At 41.8% G+C, this 15,105-nt stretch overlaps 1 protein-coding gene across 2 annotated transcripts in view; it reads left to right on the top strand.

Moving 5' to 3' along the window:
* LOC122805364 (mitogen-activated protein kinase kinase kinase kinase 2-like) overlaps positions 1 to 15,105 on the top strand; it is a 1,562,336-nt gene that overhangs the window by 712,123 nt on the left and 835,108 nt on the right. The window lies entirely within an intron of this gene.

The following is a 15,105-nucleotide window of genomic DNA, read 5'->3' as shown; positions in this document are numbered from 1 at the left end:
GGAATTGAGATCTTTAGAAAAGGATAGGAGCAAAAAATGGAAATTGTGGGAACAATACATACAGGGAAAGAATTAGGTTTAAAAGAAGGCAGGAGTTAAATGAGCTACGTAATGTTTGACTGAAAATGATTGGGTAGATTATAAGTGATGTATAATATTTGCAACTGGGAGTGTGTCGTTATGGTTTGTGATGTAAAATGCTTGCAACTAGAGTTGTGTTGGTGTGGTCCAGTTTAATTTAGATAAATATATGATTGCGTTTGTTGTAAGTGATAGTTTAATAAAAAATGTTCCTTTAAAAAAAGGGGCAGGAATTGAATAATTTATGTAATGTTGCTTAGGTTATATGCTATATAGCAGTATATGTGAAGTATAATGATGTTGTGTGCTCCAATCTCACCTTCAATTTTACATATGGGTTCGGAGCTGATCCTTGGCTCCGACTCGGCCGATTTATAAGCTCGACGACTTCTGGTTGGCTCGTGGCTAAGCAGGTATCCCATAGTGCACCAGTACAAACCCCAGATCTCGTTTGCCGCGTCGACGAGTACAGTTGTGCTTCTCTTGGCTCTGGCTAAGTGTTAACTTTTTTTCTTGCTTACTTGTTTAAAATCTTGTTCAAACTTATATTAGTGTAGTACAATTGTTGTTGCATTAGTATTTGTTAGTGTAGGTTACTATTTCTTAGGTAATTAGCTCCTTTGCTCCCTTTGGTGCAAGCGTTGGCCTTGGGCCTGTTAATGTGCTTTGTGGTATCCTGTGTACCAGTTTCATACTTATTGTTAGTGCAGATAGCTTGATAACACTAGTGTTTTTTTCCAGTCTACAGTTTTATAGAGCAGTTTGGTTTTTGGTGGTTATCTGCTGGTGTTGATTCTTACGGTGGTGGTGTTCATTGTTCAAAACTCCAGTTCCTCTGTTAATCTTTAGCAGGTTCATGGTTTTCTGTGTGTTTGTGTGTGTGTGTGTGTGTGTGTGTGTGTGTGTGTGTGTGTGTGTGTGCACGCATTTTTGCTGGTCTGTTTAAGTTAGAAAACCTAGCTGTCCCTTTCTTTTCTGGACTAGGCCATTTTAGTTAGAAGACCTAGTCCTCCCCTTTACTTCTCTTCTCCTTTTGTCTGTGTGTATGTCTAAAGAGGTTAAGGAGCACAAGCCTTCGGGCTTCAAGAAATGCATGACGTGCTCTCAAAAGATGTTTTTGATGGATGGTCATGGTCTATTTGTCTATTGCTTAGGGCAATCCATTTGCAAGAGACTTGCTTGTTTTGTCATGCCTTCTCCCCTAGAGTGTTACAGGAGAGAAGGAACAAGCTAATTCTAAAGGGTCTTTTAAAGCCTTCCTTTGAGGAAGCCTTGTCTAGCTCTTCCTCTTCTTCCAAGTCCACTAAATCTGCTAAGTCTCAGTCTTCGAAAAGACCCTCTCCGGCACTGGCTGGTGTCTCAGAGCCACCTTCTAAACTGGCAAAATTGGCCTCATCGGCTCCACTACCTTTGGAGCTGACTGAGAGCAACATTGTGGTGACAGGGTTGGATCCTAGTTTGTCGGAGCCGACCACTGAATTTATGGAACCTGCTTTTCCTCCAAGATCAAGATCCCAGACTATTTCCTCCAGGTCTTCCAGGAGTCTTTTGGATGAAGATGTGGAGAAGGGTGTTCCTGAGACTGCTGAAGTCGTGTGCTCTTTCTAAATTGTTGACTGCTCTGACCGTCGGTACCGGAGCCTATGAAACCTGTTATACCCTTGATTGTTATTCCTCCTCCAAGCCAAGCTGGTTTGTTGGAGTTGGAGGGCTTGGTGCCATTGGTGGAACCTTCGGTTCCAGCTCCACTTGCGGTTGCTTCGGAGCCAAGCTCTGCTCTGACACTTTTGGTGTCATTCGTTGTGTCCAGGGGCCGAAGCTGTCCGGTCGGCGCCGACAGGGAATATTGGAATCGGTCTTCTTCGGTTCCGAGTCTCCCTCTCGGCGCTTCAGCTAGGGTGAGTTCAGACCCTGCATCTATCTCAGAGCTGATAGATCTGGCGCCAATGGCATCCTGGTCTCTTTGGAGCAGGAGAGGTCCTCAGCACTGGAGAGGTCGGCATTCGAGATGATGAGCATACTGTCCAAGTCACCAGTTGCCACCAATGGTACCAGCACTCTCACCCCTAGAGCACCCACTTCAGTCTCAGCCCCTACTCTCTCTGGAGACAGCAAAGACCCTCAGCCTCAGGAGCCACCGGCTGGTGGCCCCCACTCTTCCTTGACCTCCCCAGAATGCCCTTCTGAGGAACCCTCCAGGAAGAAGACATGCAAGAGGAAGCATGTTGACTCCCAGGATGAGTCTTTGACATTTGACACTTGACTCAAGGAGTCTGAAGGGTCCCCCAAGTCGTCCTCTGATGATGTCTCCTTTGTGGACATCCTGGAGATCCTTAAGCAGAGGTACGGCTGGCCCACTCTTAACCCTTCTGATGAGGAGTCGGTGTACCTGAAGGCTTTCAGGTCTCAACCTTCTGCCTCTTGAGGGTTTCCACCTTTTGACAAACTGATGGATTTAGTTAGTCGAAAGGTGTGGGATACTCCTGATGCCGTGGAGCCAGCCCCTAGGAGACCCAACAAGTTTCTTTCTGCCCCTCCAGATAAAGAATTTTTGTCCAAAGGTGTCCCCGTAGATGCCGTGGTGGTGGTGGCCACTAAGAAGGAGCTTGCTGAGATGACTTTTTCTGTCCATCCGCCGAATAAGGAGTCTCGACAGATGGACAGGTATGGGAAGCGTGTCTTCAGTTCAACGATTTTTACTCTTTGATCGTTGAACTATCTCACTCACTTCACGAGATTGCAGAGGGATCTCCTTAAGGAGTTGGGAGATTCTATACAGGGTACATGTACTGAGGGAGTCCCTGACAAGATTTCTGCTCAGTTGTCCACCCTAAATTCTATAGTTAACTCCTCCATGCGGCTTATTTCTTATGCGGCTGATAGAGCAAGTAGAGCAGCAGGTTCAGGAGTTGCCCTAAGGCATCACTCCTGGATGCGCTTGTGTAATTTTGCTGAACCGTTCAAGTCCACTTTCACCAATGCCCCTTTTGATGGTTCCTCATTGTTTGGATCTAAGGTGAAGGACACACTCACTCTGTGTGAGCAAGAAGGAAAGAGTACCGTGCCGTGGGAGTGCATTTTATTGTTTCCTCTAGACCATACCCTAAAGGTCAAAGGGGCAGTAAAATTTGGTTTAAGAAGTCCCAAATGGTCTTTCTGGACACACAGGGTGAACCCTCCTTCAGAGGCAGAGGAGGAGGAGGAAATGGGAGATGTCGCCCTAGAGGCAGGGGCGGTCCACCATACCAACAAGGTTGTGATTCCTTTTGGGGAATGGCCTTATCAGCGTTCGTGATATGGGGCCTGACTGCATTTCTCTGTGGCCGGTCGGGGGATGTATTTCTTTGTATCCAGAAGCCTGGCTAAGTATAACCCAAGACAAGTCGGTACAAAGAGTTGTTACCAGAGGCTATATCATACCCTTTTCTCTTCCACCGTTTGTTCCCAAGAAGATCCCAGATGGTACCACCCAATCTCAGGGATCAGGCAACTGTGGAGATCAACAAGTTGCTCTGAAAAAGAGTCATCCAATCCATCCCAGCAGACCAGATAGGATCCGGAACTTACTCCAGGTTCTTTTTAGTCCCAAAATGAACAGGAGACTGGAGGCCAATATTGGACCTCAGCAGATTAAACGAATCCGTGAGGAAGGACAAGTTTCGGATGGTAACACTGCAGTCGATACTCCCTTTGTTAGGGAAAGACTATTGGATGTGCTCAGTAGATCTCCAATATGCCTACTACCATATAAAAATGGACAAGGCATCCAGGAGCCATCTACGCTTCTGGCTGGGAGCCAGTCACTATCAGTTTCGTGCTCTGCCCTTTGGTCTCACCACAGCCCCCAGGGTGTCCACCAAATGCATGGCAGTAGTGACAGCTTATCTGAGACGTCAGGGATTCCAGGTGTTTCTGTACTTAGATGACTGGTTCCTGACCGCCCCCACCAGGCATCTACTTCTCCAAAACAGGGACACCACTATTCAACTTTGTGCTCAACTAGGGCTCTCCATAAAGTGGGAAAAATCTGCATTATTGCCCTCTCAATCTGTGAATTTCATAGGCGCAGAGGTAGACACAGTGAACATGACAGCTCGTCTTCCCGCTGAAAGGGTATAAAGTTTAATCTTGCAAATTCAGCGTTTTCTCCCATTGCGGAAGGTCAGAGCAAAGTGGGTTCTTCATCTCCTCGGGACTATGGCATCCACCATCCTATTAGTACCATTAGCCAGGTTGCACATGAGAGTTCTCCAGTGGCTTCTGTTTTCCCAATGGTCCTTCCAATATCTTCTGCTGAATCACCCTATTCTGCTGACGGAAACTTGCAAGGAGGACCTCCTTTGGTGGATAGCACTCAACCAGTTGATGACAGGCGCCCCCTTTGTTCCTGCCCAACCCATTGCCACTGTGACCACGGATGCCTCCCAGATCGGGTGGGGGGGGCATTATCTCGGCAGGACTGTCCAAGGCACATGGCAAGAACACGAGGTTCATCTGCATATCAGTGTTCTGGAGATGAGGGCAGTGCTCCTGGCGTTGCAAACACTTCAAGATCTTCTTCCTCTAAGGACTATTGCGATACAAACAGACAACATGTCGGTAGTTTGGTATATCAACAAACAGGGCAGTACCAAATCTTACCCACTCTGTCGAGAGGCCATGCAAGTTTGGGAATGGGCGATTTCTTCCCAGCGCTTACTGGTAGCAACGCACATCCTAGGGACAACTAACGTGATAGCCGACAAGCTCAGCCGGGTGATCCTACTGCCTCACGAGTGGTCTCTGAAACACGAAACGGCGTAACAGATTTTCCGCAAATGGGGACAGCTTTGCTGCAACCTTTTTGACAGTCCAGTCAGTGCCAAATACAGCAGCTATTTTTTCCCTCATTCCCCCTCCGGGGTAGACACCCAGAGACGGTCTGGCTCACGATTGGCCCTTGGGTCTTCCGTATGCTTTTCCTCCATTTCCTCTCATTTCCAAAGTGATTCAGAAAGCCAGATGGCTGGGATGCAAGTTAATCCTCATTGCTCCTAACTGGTCTTATCAGGTTTGGTTCCCCTTCCTCGAGCCTCTTCTGGACGATCCTTGGATTCTGGACCCAGCTCCAGATCTGTTGACTCACATGTCAGGTTCACTACATCCCTCGATCCACACCCTCAAATTGACAGCGTGGCTGCTCCAGTTCCATCCCTAGTCAGGCTTCACGATGTATCTTCCTCAGTGTCACATATCCTTATATCCTCCCATAAACCTTCAACTAGGAGACTGTATGGCAGTAAATGGAAAAGATTTTCCATTTGGGCACAGAAAATGAATGTAGATCCCTACACTGCTTCTATCCCTGTAATTTTGGAATTTCTCTCCGAGCTTTTTCAGCAAGGATCTGCCGCTGCCGCTATCAGAGTCCAATTGGTGGCTATTTCTCATTTCCATTTAGGATTTCCAGACACCAATTTAATGTCTCATAAGCTATGAAAGACCTTTTTGAAAGGAGCCACTCTGGTGAGGCCACCTCTCCAAGAACCTGTGGCTTCTTGGGATTTAAATTTTGTGTTGTCCAAACTGACATCTTCCCTGTTTGAACCTTCTCACTCATCCTCATTGAAATTTTTGTCTTGGAAGTCTTTGTTTTTGGTGGCCATCACATCAGCTAGATGGGTATCGGAATTACAAGCCTTGTCTGTTAAACTGCCTTATTTGATCTTTCATAAAGACAGTGGCTCACTGCGTACTAAGCCCTCCTTTGTCCCCAAAGTTTGTTCTCACGCCACCTTAAATCGATCCATAGAACTCCCAGTTTGCTTCCCTAATCACTTTAATGCAGCTGAATATCGGTTTCATCAGCTAGACGTTCATAGACAGCTATGTTTTTATTTGCATTGGACCAAGGAGTTTAGGAAATCAGATCAACTATTCATTTCTTTTTCTGAATCCAGATTGGGCTTACCAGTTTCTTAAGTGACACTGTCTAATTGGATTTCCAGTTGCATAGCCTTTGTCTACAATTCGGAGGGCAGACCTTTACCCTTCAAGATCAAGGCTCATTCTACCAGGTCTCTGTCTACCTCTGCAGCCTTTCAAGCCAGGGTCCTACGTGATAATATTTGTGCAGCAGCTACGTGGGCTACCCCTCACACTTTTATTACACATTACAAATTGGATTTAGCTTCCAGGGCTAGAGCATCCTTTGGCTCCACAGTGCTCAGGAGTATTTTCCAGTGAGCCACCCAAGAATAAGGCGCTAGGGACACTGTCCCATATGTAAAAATGAAGGTGAGATTGGACTACACAACATAAAGAAGTTATGTACTCAACATAACATTCCATGTTGGTAGTCCATCTCACCCTTTATTTTTACCAACCCGCCCTCCTGCCCCCATCCTGGAAGAATCTGGAGGTATTAATATTTTGGTTATCTTTGGTTGGAGACCCTTTAGTATTGGTTTGTCTGTTATGGTTATTTCATCTAGTGAGCAGCAAACAAGATCTGGGGTTTGTACTGGTGCACTATGGGATACCTGCTTAGCCATGAGCCAACCAGAAGTCTTCAAGTTTATAAATCGGCCGAGTTGGAGCCGAAGATGGGCTCCGGACCCATATGTAAAAATAAAGGGTGAGATGGACTACCAACATGGAACATTATGGGGAGTACATCACTTCTTTTTTGTTAATGTTAATTTAATACAATTTGATTCCTTTTGTATAAATGTAAATTTGCCTATGTCACAAGTGATGATTCAGTAAAGGTGCTTAAAAACAACAATAACTTTGGAAAATAGTAAGAAATTAAATTACTGGGCCTAGGTCATAAAGATGTTATCTCACAGTTTTGAATGAAGACAGAGATGCAATGTCTGTAAAATGCATGGTTTGTTAGTCTCTGTAGGAGAAGTAGAAGTTTGTAATTGTTTTGTGACTTCCAGAAGCTGCACCAGATCTGAGCTATGCTCTTGTGTGTGTATTATCTACATGTAGGTGTGAAATCCTAGCAGTTTTTTAGCAATGGGGAGTTGGATGGGAGCCAGAAGTCAGAGGACCAGATGTATGTGATGTCATTCTGTACAGAAATAATGTTTTAATATTAGGTGAGACAGAAGCCTCAGGGCAGTCTGTTTCTTGGAACCTAACATATAAGGATCCCTCATCTACTTCATCTTGCCTTGCTCTATAAAGTAAATAGGGACAGTAATTCTCTAAATCAGTCAGGAAAATGTGGTGAGAATAGTTAAGTATTGTTTTTCTGTAACTGTGTGAATCTTTCCAGCTGTGTTATTTTTAATATTAACTGTGATTGAATCTCTGGTATTTTCTTTAAATAGATATTTTGTATTTTCATGTTCTTTTATTATTTATTATTAAATATATGTAAACTTTTCATGTATCTGGTCCTTCGGATAATATTTTACCCTTTGAGAGTACTGAAGCCTGGCTGTTTGGTCACCATTACCATTTGTATTAATATTAATTTCTCCCTGTATAATTGGATGCCCTTGTAAGAGCCTTAGGTAGCTGGTTTTATAGTGTGTGGTGGCAAAGATAACTACCTTATAGTCCGGGCAGAAGGGGGTACAGCGGGTAAATCTGTGCCAGACTTTCCCAGATGTGTGTATGAAAATCAAATCTCACAGTGTGTGTCAGATACTTGGGGTAGGGACATAAAGCACTGGTTTCACAGATAGGGTGCTAGAAGACATGGATTGGACACACAGCTGAGGACTTAACCCTATAGCTGTGCTAGTGGGGAGTCTTATTGGGGCCCTGGAGGGAGACAGATTTAAAGAAATCCAGACCCTGGGCTGACTGTGTTCCCTATGTGCTCTTAAGGGAAATTGTGCTTCATACAAAGAGGTCTGTATCTGGAAATACTCAGTGTATCCATTTGTATTCCAAGTGAACATCCCTCTCCATTGTTAGTGGTGAGGATTCAGGCCTCTTTATTACTGGCCCAGAGTGTGGATATCACACCTTCAAATAATGAAATTTAATCCTCCTAATAGGAGCAGCTGTGCCAAATAGACAGCTGTTAATACAGGCCTTAATTAACCTGAAATTGAGGTTATCCATGCTAAGGCACGTGATTGCCTGTGCTTCTTCTTACACTAATTGGTGTCTGTTCTTTTTTTATCTTTATAACCCCTTCCCCAGATATGTAAACTACTTGCATACTTTCAGAAATCGTTAACTTTTAGCCTTGGGGAAACCAGTGTTCTGTCTTGTATTGCCCTATTATCAGCTACCTTCCATGGGAAAGTAAGAGGAAAGAGGAAAATGTATTCCTCTGTTGCAACCTGAAAGACAAGCTAAAGCATTTATTGCTAAAAGAACATTTTTCATTATATTCAGTGTTCTCTTATTCATTTTTTCACTTAATCCAGACATTTACCTCTGCAAAAGTAAGAGGAAACATATCTACTCTTCATGTATTACCATCAGTGTACTTTACCCCATCTTTCACATCAACAAAGCAAGATTACAGCCTATTGACTTAAGCATCCTTTTGTCCAGCTTTTCTTCTCGTTTTGCCCTGTAATGCGTACATTTCATAATAGAAAAAAAGAGTAGAAGAAGAAAAAAGGTATCTATTTGCTTTAATAAATTTATCACATACAAGAGCAACTAAAATACTTTACTGTAAAATATGCAATTTGTAATGTGAAAAGTTTCATAGAAATGCTGTTAAGAAAATAAATAGTTTTACTTGTTATCTTTTGCCTTTCTCCTCCTCTCTCTTCAGAGTCATTCCATACATTAAACTTAAATATGCTTTTGTCCAGCTTTTCCTCTCTTTTTGCCCTGTAATGCGTACATTTCATAATATGAAAAAAAGAAAGAGTAGAGGAAAAAAAGATATTTGTTTGCTTTAATAAATTTATCACATACAAGAACAATTAAAATACTTGACTATAAAATATGCAATTTATAGTGTGAAAAGTTTCATAGAAATGCTGTTAAGAAAAAAATCGTTTTACTTTGTTATCTTTTTCCTTTGTCCTCCTCTCCCTTCAGAGTCCTTCCAAACATTAATGTCATGAAGAGAGATAAATGCCTTTCAGTTCTGCGCAAGTTTAACAAAATCAACAAAAGTTCAGTCTTTCTGATTATTCTTATACAGTGATATTTCACAAACGTGATTGCTGTTTGGCAGTCTCACATTTATTCACTAATTTCCATATTGCCAGTCTTCTTCCTGTTCTACATTTCTCAACTTCAGATTATGGTTCAATTCCATGGTGCTCCCAATTTTTCTGGTCAACTCCTATGTTTTTCTCCATCTCTGAGGCTTCTTCCTTTGGAGTAATGGAAAAGATTTCACTGGCAAAGTCTCTCTATGCGCTTTGTTACTGGAAGAATGAGAAGCAGTCCCCTTCTGCTTGATGGCTCATTTTTTGTTGGACAGACTTTTGCAATTCCTCATTTGCCTGTTCTGCATCAAAAAGGACTGTGATTCTCTAGGAAACAGATATTCTGAAGACAACTGGATATAACAGCTTGAATCTCACAGCTGCCTCTCAACAGTCCCTAATTACTGGAATAAATTTGTTTCCCTTCTGCCTGGTGTACAGTGGTTTTGTCAGGATCAACTCTTTCTGCTGGTAGGTTTGCATCTTTACTTAAAAAGGTCTTGGTTGCTTTCTTGTGGCCATAGTTGGAGAATACACACAATGTGCCCTTTCTCTTAACAGTTCCTACTGTGGGATACCATACCAGTTGCTTATTTTTGTCTTCATAAAATTAATACAGTCTGTTCCTTCTCAATTCTCTGTTACGACAAGCTTTCACATTTTCCCTAATCTAATTCTACCATTTTTTGAATCCTCTCTTTTTGAGCAATTTCTTACTAAGTCAGCATTTTCTTCATTTCAGCCTCTGATTTTTGCAGTCTAATTAGCTCATCTGAATATCTGATTAAAGCTGCTTCTCATTTTTTCCAGCCCTTTGTTGTTGGAGTGGATATACTCCTTTAGTGTTTCATTTCTTTTCATTCTGCAGCTAGATCCACTTTAGTTTGAGTATCAGTCGAACCGCTCCACTGCAGGTGCCATCTTGCTGGCACTGCACATATCCATGGCTCACCTGCAAAACAAAAACTGTTATGTCCGACTATTATTCATTGACTTCAGCTCTGCCTTTAACACAGCTGTACCCGAACATATGAAAGAGAAGCTGATTCGTTTGAGTGTCAGCACTCCCATGTGTAACCGGATTTTAGACTTCTTACTGACAGACCACAAAGAGTGAGTGTAGGCAATAACACCTCAGAGAGCACTACACTGAGCATGGGAGTCCCTAAAGGATGTGTTCTCAGTCCTCTGCTGTTCACCATGCTGATCAATGACTGTGCAGCTAGGAACAGCTCAAATCACATCATCAAATATGTGGAGGACACTACAGTAGTAGGCTTAATCAGCAATGGTGATGACACAGCATATAGGGAAGAGGTGAAGCATCTGATTGACTGGTGTAACAACAACAACCTGGCCCTGAACATAAACAAAACCAAAGAGATAATAGTAGACTTCAGGAAAAACCATGAGGCACATCAATCTCTCACAATCAAGAGAGAAACAGTAGAAAGGGTGAAGAGCACCAAATTCCTGGGGGTGCACATTGCCAAAGACTTGTCATGGTCCACTAACACAAATCACATTGTCAAGAAGGCATGATAAAGGCTCTATTTCTAGAAAACCTTTCATCTTCGGTCCTCACAACCTTCTATAGAGGCTCCATTGAAACCATCTTGACAAGTAATATCAAAGTTTGGTATGGGAACTGCAAGGCTACGGATCGCAAGGCTCTCCAAAGGGTGGTGAAGGTGACAGAGAAGATCAGCAGGTCCATGCTTCCATCTGTACAGGATCTGCACTCTGCACAGTGTCTCAATAGAGCTACAAAGATTGCCAGAGACTGAGCCCACCCGGCTCAAGGACTGTTCTTCTGCTTAACTTCAGGCAAGCGCTACAGAGGTATACGTTGCAAGACGTCTAGATTCAGAAATAGCTTCTTTCCTTAGGCTATCAGACTACTAAGCTTGAATAACAATTCAAGCCAACAGATCACCTAGTCAGAGGCTACACAGTCTGAAGGGAATCTCTTTCCTTAAAGTGCAGTCAACCCACTGTTAGGTTCTTCTCACCTGTGCAGTAGCTCATTGAAAGCTTCCACTTTTTTGTGCAGTAACTCAATGAACAAGTTACATTCTCTACAACTGAAAGTGCTGTAGTCTCACAAGGCTCAAGTCTTGATTGTGCAATATATCTACCTGTGCAATACTAAGTGCCGGTAATAGATAGAGATACAAAAATGTAATTATGTTCTAGTGTCATGTCAAATGTTACAAATGTTTTTTTTTATTATTTATATTTATTTATTTGACAATTGTTGACCAAGATAGTCCGACTGGACAAATGCCTGTTTTTTCAGTGGAGGCCTGGGGAGAAAAGGTCCAAAGTAATATTATACAATATTTCAAATTGCAGTGAATGTAAAATATAGTGCAATTTTCTACAAAATGCATTAGCAAAAATGAAGGCAAAAGAGGCACATTATACAACTGTGTTTAAAACAGGTTGTTATAAGAGTGACACATAGATGAGGGAACAGGAAACAATGAATAAGATCAGCAGATTAGTAGTAGTATTCAATTGGGGGGGTAGTACAAGTGAATACCTAGTGAGTCCAGTAGAATTGGAATAATAAAAAATGATGGTAGAAGCAGTAATACTGTAGAAATTCCAGAATAGATAAGTGAGGGTGGCAGTTGAGAGTCAGAATCAGAAAGATAGAAAAAGATTGGGATGTAGAAGATGTTGAGATGTAGAAGAATGGTATTAGGTAGGAGGAGGAGAATAAGGGAGAGTGGTAATAGGATTAGGGCAGGTTAGGTGTAGGCTGGTTACAGGGACATGTCCAGATGTGGTTTAGATGATGTTTGAGGGATTTCTTAAATTTTTGTGTGTGGGGTATGCTCCTTGGGGTCAGGAGAAGCTTGTTCCAAAGGATAAGCAGGTGAGTAACTATACAGACTCTGACCTGCAGATTTTTTTGGTTTGTAGATTTGTAATAAACATTGATCAGAGCTCCTAAGGGGATGGGAAGGGGTATAGAGTGAGACCAAAAAGGAAGTACTTGGACAGGATGAGGGTTTATTGATGATGGAGTGGATGATAAGTAGTTGGTAGATTTGAGGTGGTTAGGGAACTCAAGGCTGTTGAGTGATCTAAGGGGTAGATAGTGATGAGATGTGGAAGGTAAATTAGCAGCAAATCCTGCAACTTTGTTATAGGTAGTTTCAAGTTTGGAATGTAGAGATGACTGAAGGTTAGTAAAGATTTGAGAACAGTAGTAACGGTTGGAAAGAATGTAAGCATTGGCAAGTGAGATCCTAGAGTCAGAGGTGAGATATATTTTGTTTCTGTAAAGGAGGATTAGCTTTTGATGGGTTTTCTTGATGCAGTAATGAATGTGTAGGTCAATTTTCAGTTGATCATCTATGATTACTCCTATATATATAGTGTCTGCATGCTCAAAGCAACAAAATTTCATTTAGCTTGCACTGAGGAGTGGGTCTAAATGACAATAAAATTTACTTTGATTTATTTTAATCACTCTAAGTGCATTTGATTTATTTTTTCCTCCGAATCACTGCTAGCCATCTCTTGTACCAAAGCTGTAGCTTGAACTACCCTTTTGCTGAACAGCTGCAAGATTCTTCCTAGTCAGTGTTTTCTCCTCACCTTTTCTAGTTTGATTTTCTTTCAGACTCTCTTGGTTTCTTCTTTGCAGACATCCAGGCAGTATACTTACTTGCAGTAAATGAATTTCACTCAGGCTGACAATATCTCTGATTGCAGTGTCTCAGTTTGTTTTCACACTGGGAGAGCTTAAGTTAAGCTGATGATCAGTGTGCAGCCATCTTGGAAGTCTTCAGATGGCATATCGTGTCAGGTACTTGACACCACACCCCATATTCGTATCATAAGTAAGTTTAAAGACTTAAAAATACATCCCTAAGTGATAAGATGGGTAGTAAACTGGCCAAACGACAGAACCTAGACAGTGCAAGTGGCAGGTGCCCCATCAGAAAGTATAAAAGTAACCAGTGGTTTCCCCCAGGGATCAGTGCTGGAACCCATTATTTTTGGAATTTATTTATTTGTGTTCTCCAGATTGGAAACTAAGACCTCTGCCTAACTAAATTGGCAAATGACTGCAATCTTGGATTTCTGTCAAGTCCTATCTCTAATATCTTAACCCTTCAGCAATAATTTACACACATAAATAACTGATGTACTGAAAATGGGCTCAGATTAAATGCAAAGAACTGCAGCCTTGTCCCGTTTGATAGACAACCCGTCTCCCTAGCATACAGTATAGACAATGTCTCACTTCAAAATGAAAATTTTGAGAAAGGGCTTGGATCATGGGTTGAGAATTCTCTCTCTTGATCATTATATGACAACAGTAATAAAAAATCCTTCTATTTAGCAGAGATAATTGCCAAGGGAATATCATTCTTATGTGAAGAGGTCATTGTTCCCTTATATTCTTCATTGATTAAGCCAGTTATTGAGTATAATGCCCCCCTTTGGGGCATGTACCTCACTAGATTTATCAAACTTCTAGAAAGACCCCAGATCATTGGCTTGAGGATTCTGAGCTAATGAGAGAATGACTGGAAACACTGTCTCTTTATTCAGAATCTTCATGAGGGGATAGCTATGGCTTGCCTTTCCTGCCATTTGAGATCCAGTTATTCTGGATCTTTTGTGTTCACATAAATGTAATAGTTTCAAAAATATCAGAACCAGGAACCTAAATCTTCACCAGCAGTTAAAACATGATGAAGAGACAGATTCATCACACATCACTTTCGCCACTTCTGGAGCAGACTGCCTCTGTAGATTAAGCAGTGTGATACATTGTAACCCTTTGGGTGGGACCTAGATGTTAGATGGGCACCCTCAAATTACCACAGGCTTGGCCTAGCCCTTTTAGAGAAAGAGACTGTGACCTAAGAGGTGTACTGGCACGGCATAAATGATCTCAAGACTCACTTTTGTGAGAGTAATATTGCATTTATACTGGAAGAAAATCATTACTTTCCTGGGTGACTAGTTGTTGACATGTAATTAGGACACTGTATATACATAATCAATAAAACTATCTAGAGATGTGGTATTAAGCTTCAGAATGTGTATTGTTACAGAAACATAATGAAGGGAAGTGTGTGGAGGAGGATGTTTAAATCCCCCCCCCCTGTGAAACACTCAGAAACAGTGATGTTTGCACGTTTGCAGTTTTGAAGTGACATGAGGAACCATTACTAATCTCATTTAAATAACTGCCTTAGGTTTAACATAGTGACTACTAGTTAGTTATGTACATTGACTAGGGATACCTGCTGGAGCGCACTGAAACCATATGGTGTGTGTCTGAAAAGCTTTCATATATGTTTGTATGAAACAGTGTGCAAGTGGCACAACCTACCTGAAGCAACTGTTAAAGTCAAAGCAATGAATTACTTCAAACTACAGTAGGATAACCATGTGGTTATGGTTAAAGGATTATGAGACGTGGTTGGAGTGAGGGGTACTTACAGTTGTATGTGGGATAGCTAGCTTAGCAGACTTGTTGCATATGACATTACCCTTATTTGTTCACAAACTTCAGTAATTACTTGATGTGTATTGTTCAGTATTTTCATTGCTCTTTTGGTCCCTTAGTGTTTGACTTTGTGCACGTAATGTAGGAATATGCATGGTCCACTGCATTTTGAGAATATACCTCCAGAAATGTAACAGAGCTATCATGTTGCAATAATTAATAAATATTACTTAACTTATACAGTAACTATGGAAAAGCATGTCTTCACTGCAGTCTTTATCTGTTTTATGAAACACTGTACCATCTGCTTTAAGAACCAATAATGGTCTCAGTTCATTTAAGATTGATATAAGTTTTTTTATGTATGATATGGTAGTCCATAGCTTACTTGAATCTTATAAGGTCCCAAAAGGAATC

This window comes from Protopterus annectens, chromosome 6.part1 (assembly GCF_019279795.1).
Source record: "Protopterus annectens isolate FY-2018-M chromosome 6.part1, PAN1.0, whole genome shotgun sequence".
NCBI lineage: Eukaryota > Metazoa > Chordata > Ceratodontiformes > Protopteridae > Protopterus > Protopterus annectens.
The sequence above is the reverse complement of the archived record's forward strand: the minus strand, read 5'-3'. Positions and strand labels throughout refer to the sequence as shown.